This window comes from Aquarana catesbeiana, linkage group LG01 (assembly GCF_042186555.1).
Source record: "Aquarana catesbeiana isolate 2022-GZ linkage group LG01, ASM4218655v1, whole genome shotgun sequence".
Lineage (NCBI taxonomy): Eukaryota > Metazoa > Chordata > Amphibia > Anura > Ranidae > Aquarana > Aquarana catesbeiana.
The window spans coordinates 218,848,965-218,861,799 of record NC_133324.1 but is presented as its reverse complement, the minus strand read 5'-3'; the positions used below and the strand labels follow the sequence as shown (position 1 = coordinate 218,861,799).

General features: G+C 41.9%; 1 protein-coding gene across 1 annotated transcript in view; it reads right to left on the bottom strand.

Moving 5' to 3' along the window:
• The window catches only part of ADAMTS19 (ADAM metallopeptidase with thrombospondin type 1 motif 19), a 520,219-nt gene that overhangs the window by 382,390 nt on the left and 124,994 nt on the right, over nt 1-12,835 (bottom strand). The gene's annotated exons all lie outside the window — the stretch shown is intronic.

The following is a 12,835-nucleotide window of genomic DNA, read 5'->3' as shown; positions in this document are numbered from 1 at the left end:
GTCAAGCATGTGGTACCCAAATGTTTGGTGTTTTTGCCATGCTTGATGTACTTGAGGTAAAATTTCCAAATTGCAACAGTGAGATCAGCTGCACATGGGCTAAAAGCTGAGCTGTGGGAAGTGGGCTGGGAGATAACAGCTCCACAATCTGGTTGAATAGAGTGGGCGGAACAATGGTGTAGTGGGTAGCACTCTCACCTAGCAGTAAAAAGGGTCGCTGGTTCAAATCCCAACCACGACACTACCTGCCTGGAGTTTGCATGTTCTGCCTGTGCCTATGTGGGTTTCTTCTGGGTACTCCGGTTTCCTCCCACACTCCAAAGACATGCTGGAAGGTTAATTGGCTTCTGTCCAAAATTGGCCCTAGTATATGAATGTGAGTTGGGGACCTTGGATTGTGGGCTTCTTGAGGGTAGGGACCAATATGAGTGTCCGATGTATGTGTGGAGCGCTGCGTAAAATTGATGGCGATATATGGGTACCTTAAATAAATAATTAATATAATAGATGAGCATCTTAATGAGACACAATGTACAGGGATAGATACGATTGTAGACATGCACACTCACTCAGGATGGACTGGTTGAGTTCAACCTTAGTAAGTTCAACCTTACTAACCATATGTAATAGGCTGTTCTCTACTCTTTCATGATAGCTGCCTCTTTTGGGTTGTGCCTCACCCTCACTTTCCTCCTCTGGCCAATCCAAGTCGCATCAGTGATCTCATCATCATCATCCCCTCCATCCTCATTATCACTGGAGACAACTTGGCAATACACTGCTGCTGGGGGAACATGACTGCCAGTTTGTTGTTTAGTAGTGTTCTCCCCTCTCTGTAGGCTCATGTTCCTTCCTTCCTCAACCTCAGAAGCAAGATCTGAATCAAGTAAAGGCTGTGCACCATCAAGGAGCAACTGGCTGATGCTAGGGTTGCACCAATACCACTTTTTTAAGACCGAGCACACATACCAATACTTTTTTTCAAGTGCTCGCCGATACCGATTACCGATATTTTTTCTACCGATACTTTTTTTTCAATGTCATGGAACAGTGGCACTAAAATGCAGCACTGATGGCGCATTGGACTGTCAGTAGTTTTTTATTTATTTATTTATTTATTTATTTATGTTTTACAATTTTATTTTTTACAATTTTTTTTTTTAATAATTTTTTACAATATTGACAAAATGTTATAAACTTTAACTAATGGAAAGTGGTGTTTAAGGCACTTTAACTTGTATAGATATATAAACCTCTGTATTTAACCAAAATTAACTTTTTTCTAAATGTTTTGTTCAGTCACAATCTGCTTCTATGTTTTCTACATGGTCTATAATTTAATTTAGGCAATTTTCATAGATATTAAATGTGTAGCTTCATACGCAACTACTTTTATATGCAGCTTGAATGCATTTTTTAATGAGTTTAGGAGGCCTACAAAAGTTGCCTAAAGGTAAAAGTTCACAAGCATTAATGATATATGTGTTAGTCAATATTCTTTGCTCTGGAGAGAGATTTCTAAAATATTTTTTTCTAGATTGTGAAACCTGTTTAAGAAGATGGATAGAGCTAATTTAAAACGTCTGATTCATATTGTTGTGGAACACAACATGTAGAAACACACATTAAAGTAATATTTAGGTGAAAAGTAATATGTACAAAATACACATACAATGCTTACATTTCCTTCCAAGGTATAATATTTCATAATTTCCTCCTTTAAAAAATGCAACTGAGGGGTATAGATTATAACCACTCACTGTTTGTTACATCATAAAAGTGTACATACTAGTGAGCTAAAGTACCATCATACCAATCAAAGCATTAAATAAATAAAAATGTTGTTTTAAACAAACATTCCAATAAAGCATACTTTAATTGTCACTAACATCATAAGAAAAATAAAACAAAAAAATAAAACAGTAAATCCCTGTTTAAGCATTGGACAACTGTTAGGACCCGATAACCACTGCTGTGGCAAACTTCAACAATAGTAACCACCACTGTGAAATGTCGATATTGTATGTAAATCCTCAATTTTTTTTCTTATGTTTGGCTAAATTTCTCAATGTATACAGTTTTCTAAGACGTGTGAATCTGTTGCAAAGTTTCTTATCTGGTGATCCAGCCAGTAACGCACTTCCTGTTGCAATTTGACAATGCTAAGCTATTACCTCTCAATTAGCAGCAACATTGTTAACATGTCATGCATGCTCTTTTAGTTGTCTATTGGGCTTCAGACTTAATAGGCAGCCCAATGACCAACCGAAGAACAGCATGACAGACTGACAACACTGCTACTAACTGAGAGGCAACAATTTTGTCAGCCTGCAGCAGAAAGTGCTGTTATTTGCCGGGTCTCCAGCTAAGCTACTTTTCATAGATTCACAAGGAATGACCTTATTTCCTTTATAAAAATGTATACAGTGAGGCAATATACCACACAATATAAACACACAAAAATATAGATTCTGGGTTTAAATACACCCGAATGCACATGGCCTACTACCTGGGCACCTCCAGAAACATAGCCATAAGATTATTTAGTTTTAAGCTATTCCCCAAAGAGATGAGTGAGAGAATGTTGGATAGTCAGACAAGTGGAGCTTAATACAAAACAAGAAAGATTAGGCAGGACTTAATCTGCCCATTCACTGATCAAAGTATGGCCAGTTTAGCAGGGACAGGCCACAGTGTGATCAGTGCGTGGCCTGCCCACTCAATAGAAGTCAATAGTTTGATCGACATCTGTAGTAGGTACATGTTGGAAAAGTCTACTTGATCAGTGATTGCAGCACAGCCAATCAGCTGGAGCTGCTGATCATTGTATTCTGACAGCTGCAGGTGCCGCAACCAGAATACAGGGTCCTGTCCAGGGGGATTCCTCTATTAACCTTGTTTGTGTGGGTGGAAGAATCCGTTTTTTTTTCCATTTAGCCTGCAGTGCATAGCCAACTATAATTCACAACAAGCCAAAAATCCAAGCCAGAAGTGCAAATAGTAGTAACCTATAGCATCTTCTTTCAAAAAATAGCAGTAGTAGTATTAGTGTGTGCGGAACATCTGTTAAGGACACTACACCACTACCCTACCATTACTGACATTTATTTATGTGAAAATCATTCCCTGGAGACAATTTGGCAATACACTGCTGCTGGGGGAACATGACTGCCATTTTGTTGCTTAGCAGCTTTAATGGGAAAGTATATTTAGTGTATTTTCTGACATAACATATTGGGCCTGATTTACTATCAGATATGCTCACAAAATGAATCACTTGTCTGGGTTGCATGCAAAAATACACATGCATAGACCATAGCAAATATACATAGAATTCATTACCATGGATGTTTACAAAACAAATTACGATTATATATACAGTATTTTAATGTAACATGTCTGCTAAGGTTAGTCTTACTACAAGGTGGTTCTGCCTTCCTGAACTCTACAGTATATCACATACAATGATGGCTAATAACATCATCCCATTCTTTGAGAAACACTGTCTGTTTGTCTGTCAAGCTTTCTATTATCTCTATGAACTGTCTGATATATGTAATTGTGTTACAATTTATATAATCTAATTAACACAAAGTAATATTCTGGCAAAAATGTAATACATGTTTACAGTGTTGTAATGTTACCGTCAAGGTGCTGTGTAGTTTAGAACCTTCAGTATAAGATTGACCTTGAGTCAGCCCTTGATTAATGTCTACTGTATGTAGATTTGCAAATAACAGGAAATGACTTAACTTCACATTAATTCAAGTCTGAAGCTGGACTTTCACATGCAAGTGTGTCTTTCAACACAACAAGGCTGGCTACATCTATAGGTCATAAATGTGAGGAAAATACCTTACATTATGTTTAAAGCAAATTAAAGGTTTTCTAAAAACACTGACATATTATTCTGCATTTAACAGAAACACAGCAGCAGTGGGATGAACTATACTAAACTTTACTATATGGCTTCATTCAGAATTATGTCACATTTGTATTAGAACAGCTTGGGTTTATTAAAGGTTTGCTTCAATGATTTTAATGGTTTTTTTATTGGAAGGGGAACATATACTTTCTCACTTAAAAACTGAACAATAAAGTTTACTTGTGATGTTCAGAATTATTGTGCATGAAATTGCATCACTAAACTCCCTAAAGTAAACTTGTTACTTTGCTAAAGTGTCCAAACTGATACAAAAATAAGGAAAAAGCACCAAGTAGTCACCTCCGTCAATCCTCTTGAGAAGGTTGCATCCAGCATCGATCATTGGCAGGTAATTTCTGCTTGAGCGATTACAGGTGAGAGGCTGTGAATAGCTATGGAAGCTGTAAGCTTCCAATTGCTTTCAATGGGACTTACGCCTTCAGCTAACCACGGGAACCCCCACTGGGTTTTCCACACCAAGTCGCTAACAGTCCCATTTGCAAGTGTAAATTTTTTTTTAACTTATTTATTTTAGGTACTTATATAGCCTCATCAATTTACGCAGCGCTTGACGTATACATTGTACATTCACATCAGGCCCTACCCTCAAGGAGCTTACAATCTAAGGTATATAATTATCTACTTTACAAAAAAATCTGAGGTTTACCACATCTACTTTACAATGTATCTGTGTGGGCAAAAGAAGAATGGGGCATTCCTTTAAGGTTGTAGGGAGCGTGGCAAAAGCTTGGACTTTGGAGCATAAAGTGATGATTACCTAATAAATACATTTTAGATTCAGAAAAACTCAGATATATTTTTTAAAGTGGATTTTGCAGTGTGCAGAAGCTATTATCTATACTGAACAGTGCAGCAGCAAATTTTTAGGAGACTTGGAACCCTTAGCATTCCCGGAATCCTGCGATAGTGCTGGGTGATGCCAACCTAGTTACTGTGGATATTAGGGTCCTATTTAAGTTTATATGTCAATTCATGTTCTTTAATAGGGAAGGGCGAATGGTTGGGCCGAGGCATAAGTTCAGGCTGAACTTTCCCTGTTCGGTGAACAGCAAACAAATGGGTCATTCGACCGTTTGTTCGCCCCCAAAACCGACCACAATGCTTGCGGCGTTGAACAGTGCATTGCAAGCCCTGATTGGCTGAAGCAGGGAAAGCTTCAGCCAATCAGGGCACAGAGCACTGTCAAAGTTATGATTGGACACTGTCATCATGACTTTATCCAATCATGGCTCATTACTGCCCTACAGTATAGAAGTATTCTTTCAATGGTAGCCATTTTCAGTGTGATTTTGGCATGGAGAGAGATAGACCAGGGCTCTGTTCAGTGCTATTAGTTAGTTAGTGTGCTATACTGTGCTATTTTGCTTCAATTGTCAGTGTAGAATATTAGTTTTGTGTCAGTCTAGGGATAATGTGAGTGTAGTGAGGAGGACCATCATTCAGATTTGCATAGTGTGCAGCTAGAGTAGACAGCTCAGATAGTTCCACTGTAGTGTAATGAGACCGTGTCAGTAATCTTGACATTAGTGTATAGCTGTATAAAAAAACAAAAGGTTAACGCTGCACTAGAAACCTAGTAATTGATTGGTAGCTATGAAGGATTAACCCTTACAGCCTAAAGCAAGTTAATGCAAAGGTAAACGAAAATCAGAGGTTTTACCCTAAATTACCAAAGCAGCCAGCATCAAAAAGTCAGACACAAACTTCAGATATTAGTAATAAAAATAATGCAGCGCTAAGGATAACCAATAAATGAAAAAATAAAAAAATAAAAAATGATGAAAAAATTGTGAACCATAATATCATAACTGATACCATAAAAAGCATACCATAAGGTTATTATGACCACTAAAGGATTGTGTATAATTAAAATACTCAAGTGATAGTGTCAAATGAACCGAAAATAATCATACAAAGAGTCCCATCACAAATAGTGCAATTCCAAAAAAATATATAGAGTTCGTAAGCATAAAAAAGGCTGATCCAGAATCCGTGATAAGAAAGTCCAATCTCCCAAGAGGTGAATGCACCCAAGTGAATATGAGGCTTCTTACCAACTCAGAAGACCACAACGGTCTGACCAGGCATATGGGAGATTAGAGGTTTCCCAACAACCTATACCGGCATCTGGGTCTGTGGCTAAAGCTGTATGGCTCCGGGAACAAGAACAAGAAAGGCTCCCATAGTGTAATCATTCCAACCAATAAAAATGTAACCTCCCTGGCGGTATGATTATTTCGGATTTTAGGTGCTGAAAGCGGTACCATTATTTTGCATGGAAATTTGGCGTTTTATATTGTAGGTCTGTAAATCTTAACAATAACACACTTAAATCTGTCCAAACCAGAGTCTAGTAGATATCCCGGGTATGATAAAGTTTGAAACACAAAAACATAAATTATAATATAATAAATAAAAATAAATAATTAAAAAAAATTTAAAAAAATAGTAATAAAATAAATTTCCCCACAATTCACTATCGCTCAATTCTGCAAGTGTTCTAATTTATTATCGCTGTTTTCTAGCTGGTCTAAAGCCACTTTTGACGTAAAGGGACACTTTTTGGTTGCTATGGACAATCTCCAGTTTCCAGGCAGAAAGAACAGTGTATATCATGTAAAACTGCATGCAGGGCATGGGCCAGAGCACTGGGGACAAAAGGGATGTGAAATCATTTCATACAGTACTGTAATCTGTAAGATTACAGTACTGTATGTGTTATGATTTTGACAGTTTTTTGAATTTGCCGCCAGGCTCCGCCCCCGTGCGTCGCGCCGCTCGCAGGGAACGGAGCCTGGCACGGAGAGGCTTCGGAGGAGGACGGAGCCCTCGGACACTGCGGGGGGACATCACAGGATCCCGGGGACAAGGTAAGTAACGCCGCCCCAGGATCCTGCAATGCGATCCCGATTGTGGCTCGGGGTTACCGCTAATGGTACTGAATTTTAACCCCGAGCCACACTCGGGAAAACCGCCAGGGAGGTTAATGAATAAAAGATGCACTTACAAACAAATCCAATAAGCGAGTGTAAAGGCAATCACGATGTTACGGCGTCTCCGCAGGCTTCCCGCTGTGCACACACTTCCCATCCAGCTCGGCAGAGAGGAACAGCGTAGTGACGTCAGCGTCGTAGGCCACACCCATTAGTGTATAGCTAGAGTAGGGGCAGTTCAGATAGCGTCAGTGTAGTGATGGTTGAACACTGTATATTTGATTGCGTTTCTGCCAGTTTGACGCCATTTACTTCTGTGTGCGTTACTGCAAGTTTAACGCCATTTACTTCTGTGTGCGTTACTGTCAGTTTAACGCCATATCGTTTTGTATGCGTTACTGCCAGTTTATTGCCATATAGTTCAGTGCATCACTGTACGTTTGGCGCATTATATTGCAGTATATTATAGTGTATCCGTGGAGTGTGTCTGTGTAGTGTGAGTATTCAAATTAAAGTGCACCAAACACCTCTTTACATTGATTAAAGTGCATTTACATACAGATTTCAACTTCTTCTTTACATTTGCTTATAAGCACCGCTCCCTCCCTCCCAATAATGTTTGGGAGGACAACAAGGAGAGGCAGATGTTCCCTTGGCACTGTAAGGGGGCCAGCAACAAATGTGTCCACAGGCAAAGGTGGACGTAGTGGTCAGTCCTCAGGCAGGGCATCATTTCCTCTGTTTAGTGAGTTTGCCCCTGCTATCCAGCCACAGCATGCAGAGGAGGTGGTGGACTGGCTTACTAAACCTTCCTCATCCTCCTCATCCTCTGTCATGCAAGCAGAGACAAGTGTGCAGTCCCCTGCAGTTGCCAGAGTGGATAAACCTGCCTCCTTGTCCACATCTATTCCTGCCATGGCCCCAACATCAGCCATTGAGGAGTCAGCTGAGTTATTTGACCACAGCATCAGCCACTTGCTCCTTGATGATGCCCAGACATTACTGGATTCAGATGTTGGTTCTGGGGTTGAGGATGACAGGAACATGAGTCTAGAGAGAGGGAAGAACACTGGTAGACAAATTGGCATTCGTGTTCCCCAAGCCGCAGCGTATTGCCGAGTTGTCTCCAGTGGTAATGATGAAGATGGAGATGCTGAAGATGATGATGAGTACACTGATGCGAATTGGGTGCCAGATAGAGCAGAGGAGGAAACTGAAGGTGAGGCGGCACAGCCCCAAGGAGGCCGACATAAAGAAAGAGTAGAGAGCAGCCACCCTATTCCATCATCTGCAGCTGTTATCTCCCAGCCCACTCCCCAAAGCTCAGCTGTCTGAGCCTTTTTCAGCACATCTGCAGCATATCGCACTGTTGCTAACTGCAAACTGTGTCTCGGGCACATCAAACGTGGCAAAAACACCAACCATTTGGGTACTACATGCTTAACAAGGCATTTAACGTCCAACCACTCAGCCCTTTGGCAAGAGCACTTAAAAGCCACACAGAAGGGGCACAAATCTGTACCTCCTCCTCCTTACACACTTCAGTCTGCCCCTGCAATACCAAGTCATTACCTTACAGCAGCCTCCACTCACAGGGATGATGGTATAGCACAGGGTGTCCCAGGTCCTAGCAGCACATCTGCCAACAGCACACCACTAGCTGTAGACAGTAGCTGGAAAATTTCTCTGCCCCATCTGCTGCAGCAGAAAAAAAAATACAGTCCCTGCCACCCACGGGCCCAGCGTCTGAATGCTAGCTTGTCAAAGCTGTTGGTTCTCCAACTTCTGCCTTTCAGCCTGGTGGATTCTGCCCCCTTCTGTGAATTTGCACAATGTGCTGTACCACAATGGCAGTTTCCCAGTCGCCACTACTTTTCACGTAAGGCCGTTCCATCTCTCTACCATCACATGGAAGGGAATGTTCTGGCATCTTTGGGCAAGGCAGTTAGCCATAAAATCCACCTTACTGCGGACATGTGGTCCAGCAAGCATGGGCAGGGAAGATATATTTTTTATTCACAGCAAACTGGTTAACACTTCTTGCAACTCGAAAGGTTGCAAGACAGGGCTCAGTGCTGCAGCTTGTTGTGCCCCCACGTCTCCATACAGCTGGTGGTGATAATGCCAGACCTGTGAGCTCTACCCCCTCCTCCTCCTCCTCTGCTACCTCTATGACCTCCTTTGCAGAATTGTCCTATGAACATCAGGTACCCCCTAAGCGTTCAAAGGGCTATTCCCAGAGTCAGGTTAAAAGGTGCCATGCAGTGCTTCAGCTGATGTGTTTAGGGGACAGGAACCACACCGGAGAAGAGATTCTTGCAGCTCTGCACGGACAGGCCCAGAGGTGGTTCACACCACGCCAGCTGGAGCAAGGAATGGTGGTGTTCGATAATGACTCAAACCTCCTGTTCGCCCTTAGAAAGGGAAAGTTGACACATGTGCCATGCCTGGGACATGTCCTCAATTTGGTGGTGCAGCGTTTCCTAAGTACGTACCCAGGGTTTCAAGATGTACTAAAGCAGGCCAGAAGAGTCTGTAGCCATTTCAGGTGGTCATACACAGCCAGTGCTCGGCTGGCTGAAACTCAGTGGGAATTCCACCTGTCCGTAAACCGCCTGATTTGTGACATGCCCACCAGGTGGAACTCAACTTTGGCAATGTTGCAGCAGCTATACATTTAGCAGAGGGAAGGCAACAAGTACCTGTGCCAGTACAGCATGACAATAGGCTCAGGCCACCTCAGCTTTTTTTCCCCACTCCAATGGCTGATCATTAAGAATGCATGCACTGTATTGTCACCATTTGAGGCCACAAGGATGGTGAGCAGTGACAGTGCATGCATCAGTGACACAATCCCTGTTGTGTTCCTGCTGGAGCAGAGTCTGTGTGGCATTATGGACAGGGCACTTGAGGCAGAGCAGCAGGAGGAAGAGGAGGACTTCCTTTCCTCTCAAGGCCCACTTTATCCAGACACCATCATTCCTATGTCACAGAACACACAGGAGGAGAGAGGGGTGGAGGATGAGGAGGAGGATTCTGGCACTTTCATAGGCTTTGAACGTAGTACGTGGCTGGGAGGGGGAAGTTCCAGATCCTGAGTGACCCCGAGGAGTCTGTTTCTCAAGCCTCAGCAAGTCTGATGCGCATGGGCAACCTCATGCTTCAAAGCCTGCCAAAGGACCCAAGAATACGTGGCATAAAGAAGGATGATTACTGGTTGGCAACCCTCCTTGACCACTGTTATAAGGGGAAGGTCTCAGAACTCATCCCATCCCCACAGAAAGTGCAGAAGATAAAAACTCTTGAGGTCACGTTAAAGAGGATTTTATTGAACGTTTTTCCTAACTCCAGTAGTACGTGGCTGGGAGGGGGATGTTTCAGATGCTGTCATCCTGAGTGACCCCGAGGAGTCTGCTTCTCAAGCCACGGCAAATTTGAGGCGCATGGGCAACCTCATGCTTCAAAGCCTCAGAAAGGACCCAAGAATACGTGGCATAAAGAAGGATGAATACTGGTTGACAACCCTCCTTGACCACTGTTATAAGGGGAAGGTCTCAGAACTCATCCCATCCCCACAGAGAGTGCAGAAGATAAAATCTCTTGAGGACACGTTAAAGAGGATTTTATTGAACGTTTTTCCTGACTCCAGTAGGTTACAGTGTCATGGAAAACGTAGTTTTGAGTCTTCTGTTGGTCAAGAGAGGAGCGTTGGAGAAGTGAGGCATTTCGGATTTTGTTTAGTCCTCTCCGCCTAGGATCCAGCATGCTTTCAGAACAGGCATTCAGTGCTGCAGGAGGTTTCCTTATTGATCATAGAGCACATTTGTCCACAGACTCCGTAGACCATTTGACTTTTATAAAAATGAGTCAGTCATGGATTACCAGCTATGAAGACCCTGATGCCGATGTCACTGATTAAGTCTTTTTGGGATGTGGAATCTCTGCAGGACTTCGAGGCTGCCTAGCTTTCAGGGTGTTCAATCATTTCATCTGGAAGAATGTTTTTGGTATAGGTTTCATGGGCACAATTAACACCCAAAGACAATTTTTAAGCACCTGTTTGACAGGTGCATATCATTGCAATTTTTTTACAGCAAGGCCAGTTCTTGCTTTCATCAAGAGTACCTCTATAGGGTTATGGTGAGAAGGCTCCACTGACACCCAAAGACCAAATTTTACGCACTCGTTACTTCTATCCAAAGTCAAAGTGACACCAGAATGTATCCAAAAAATCTCTAATCTTGTTCTTTGACAGGTGCATATCATTGCAATATTTTACAGCAAGGCCAATTCTTGCTTTTCTTAAGAGTACCTCTATAGGGTTATGGTGGGAAGTCGCCCCCGACACCCAAAGAGTATTTTTCTGCACCTGTTTGATGGGTGCATATCATTGCAATTTTTTATAGCAAGGCCAGTTCTTGCTTTCATCAAGAGTACCTCTATAGGGTTATGGTGGGAAGATGCCCCGACCCCCAAAGAGTAATTTTCTTGCACCTGTTTGACAGGTGCATATCATTGCAATTTTTTACAGCAAGACCAATTCTTGCTTTCATCAAGAGTACCTCTATAGGGTTACGGTGGGAAGGCGCCCCCAACACCCAAAGAATAATTTTTCTGCACCTGTTTTACAGGTGCATATCATCGCAATTTTTTACAGCAAGGCCAATTCTTGCTTTCATCAAGAGTACCTCTATAGGGTTATGGTGGGAAGGCACCACGGACACCCAAAGACCAATTTTTCTGAACCTGTTTGACAGGTGCATATCATTGCAATTTTTTTACAGCAAGGCCAATTCTTGCTTTCATCAAGAGTAACTTTATAGGGTTACGGTGGGAAGGCGCCACCGACACCCAAAGAAAAATTTTTACTCCCCCGTTACCCTATCCAAAGTCAAAGTGACACCAGAATGTATCCAAGAAATCTGTAATCTTATTACCAGTGCACTACACTTTGGCCTCATCACACACTCTGGCTCCCCAGCTGTTGCTGAGCAAAATAAAGGCAGCTTGCAGAGAAAATGTCATTTTTTTGGCTTTATAAATGCAATTATTGCTGAAGAAGATTCTAGGCATGGTACAGATCTGCCACTTTACAGGTAGCCCAAGGGGACCCCACATGCACTATATTGGAAGGAATTTTTCATTGTTATACTTTCACTTTAAAAATCAAGAGATCACTGCTCATTTAGAAATGAAGTTTTTTACAAACTTTTTTTTTTATTGATACATGTCCCCTAGGGCAGGATCTGGACCCCTATAACCATTGTATGCCCAGTTAATTGCATATAAGCCTCCAACATGGGCACTTTTGATTTTTGACGCTCGGGTCCCATTGACTTTAATGGAGTTCGTTATTCGGGTCTGAACTTTCGCGGTGTTCGAAAGCTCTGGTGCAAACTGAACTTATGGCCAATCCCTATTCTTTAACCAAGTTAGGGGCTTGTTTTAAACTCCATTTCAAGTAAATTTAGCTTTTTCAGAAGGCCCCAGAACCCCTAAAGCCTGTATTGCTCTACTATGAAAAATGCAACTAGTTCCTTTTTTTCTAGAGTGCCAAACTTCTCTTTTTAGGTACCTAAGCACAAAGTTTAAATAGTGTATCTAAATAATTATTTAGAAGTTATGCGAAAGGAATCTCAATACAATAAAAGTGGAACTGCTCAGTGTAATGTCAGGTGAAGCAAGAACGCTGGTTGAATGGTCTTCTCATTCAAACTAATTATGGAAATGTAGCTATGGATAGATGCTAGAGGGTTATGGTTTCCTATATCTCTTGGGGTCTCCAGGGCAAGATTTGAAAATATTTAACTTGGCTACCCTCTGCCACGGACTCTTCCTCTGCTTGTTACACCAGGAGTCTCAATCCTCCTACATCTAGCTCTTTCTGCACTCAACACAGCCTTAATAGGAATTGAAGCAACTCTCCCATCTACTGCTTTTAAAATTTATTGAACCA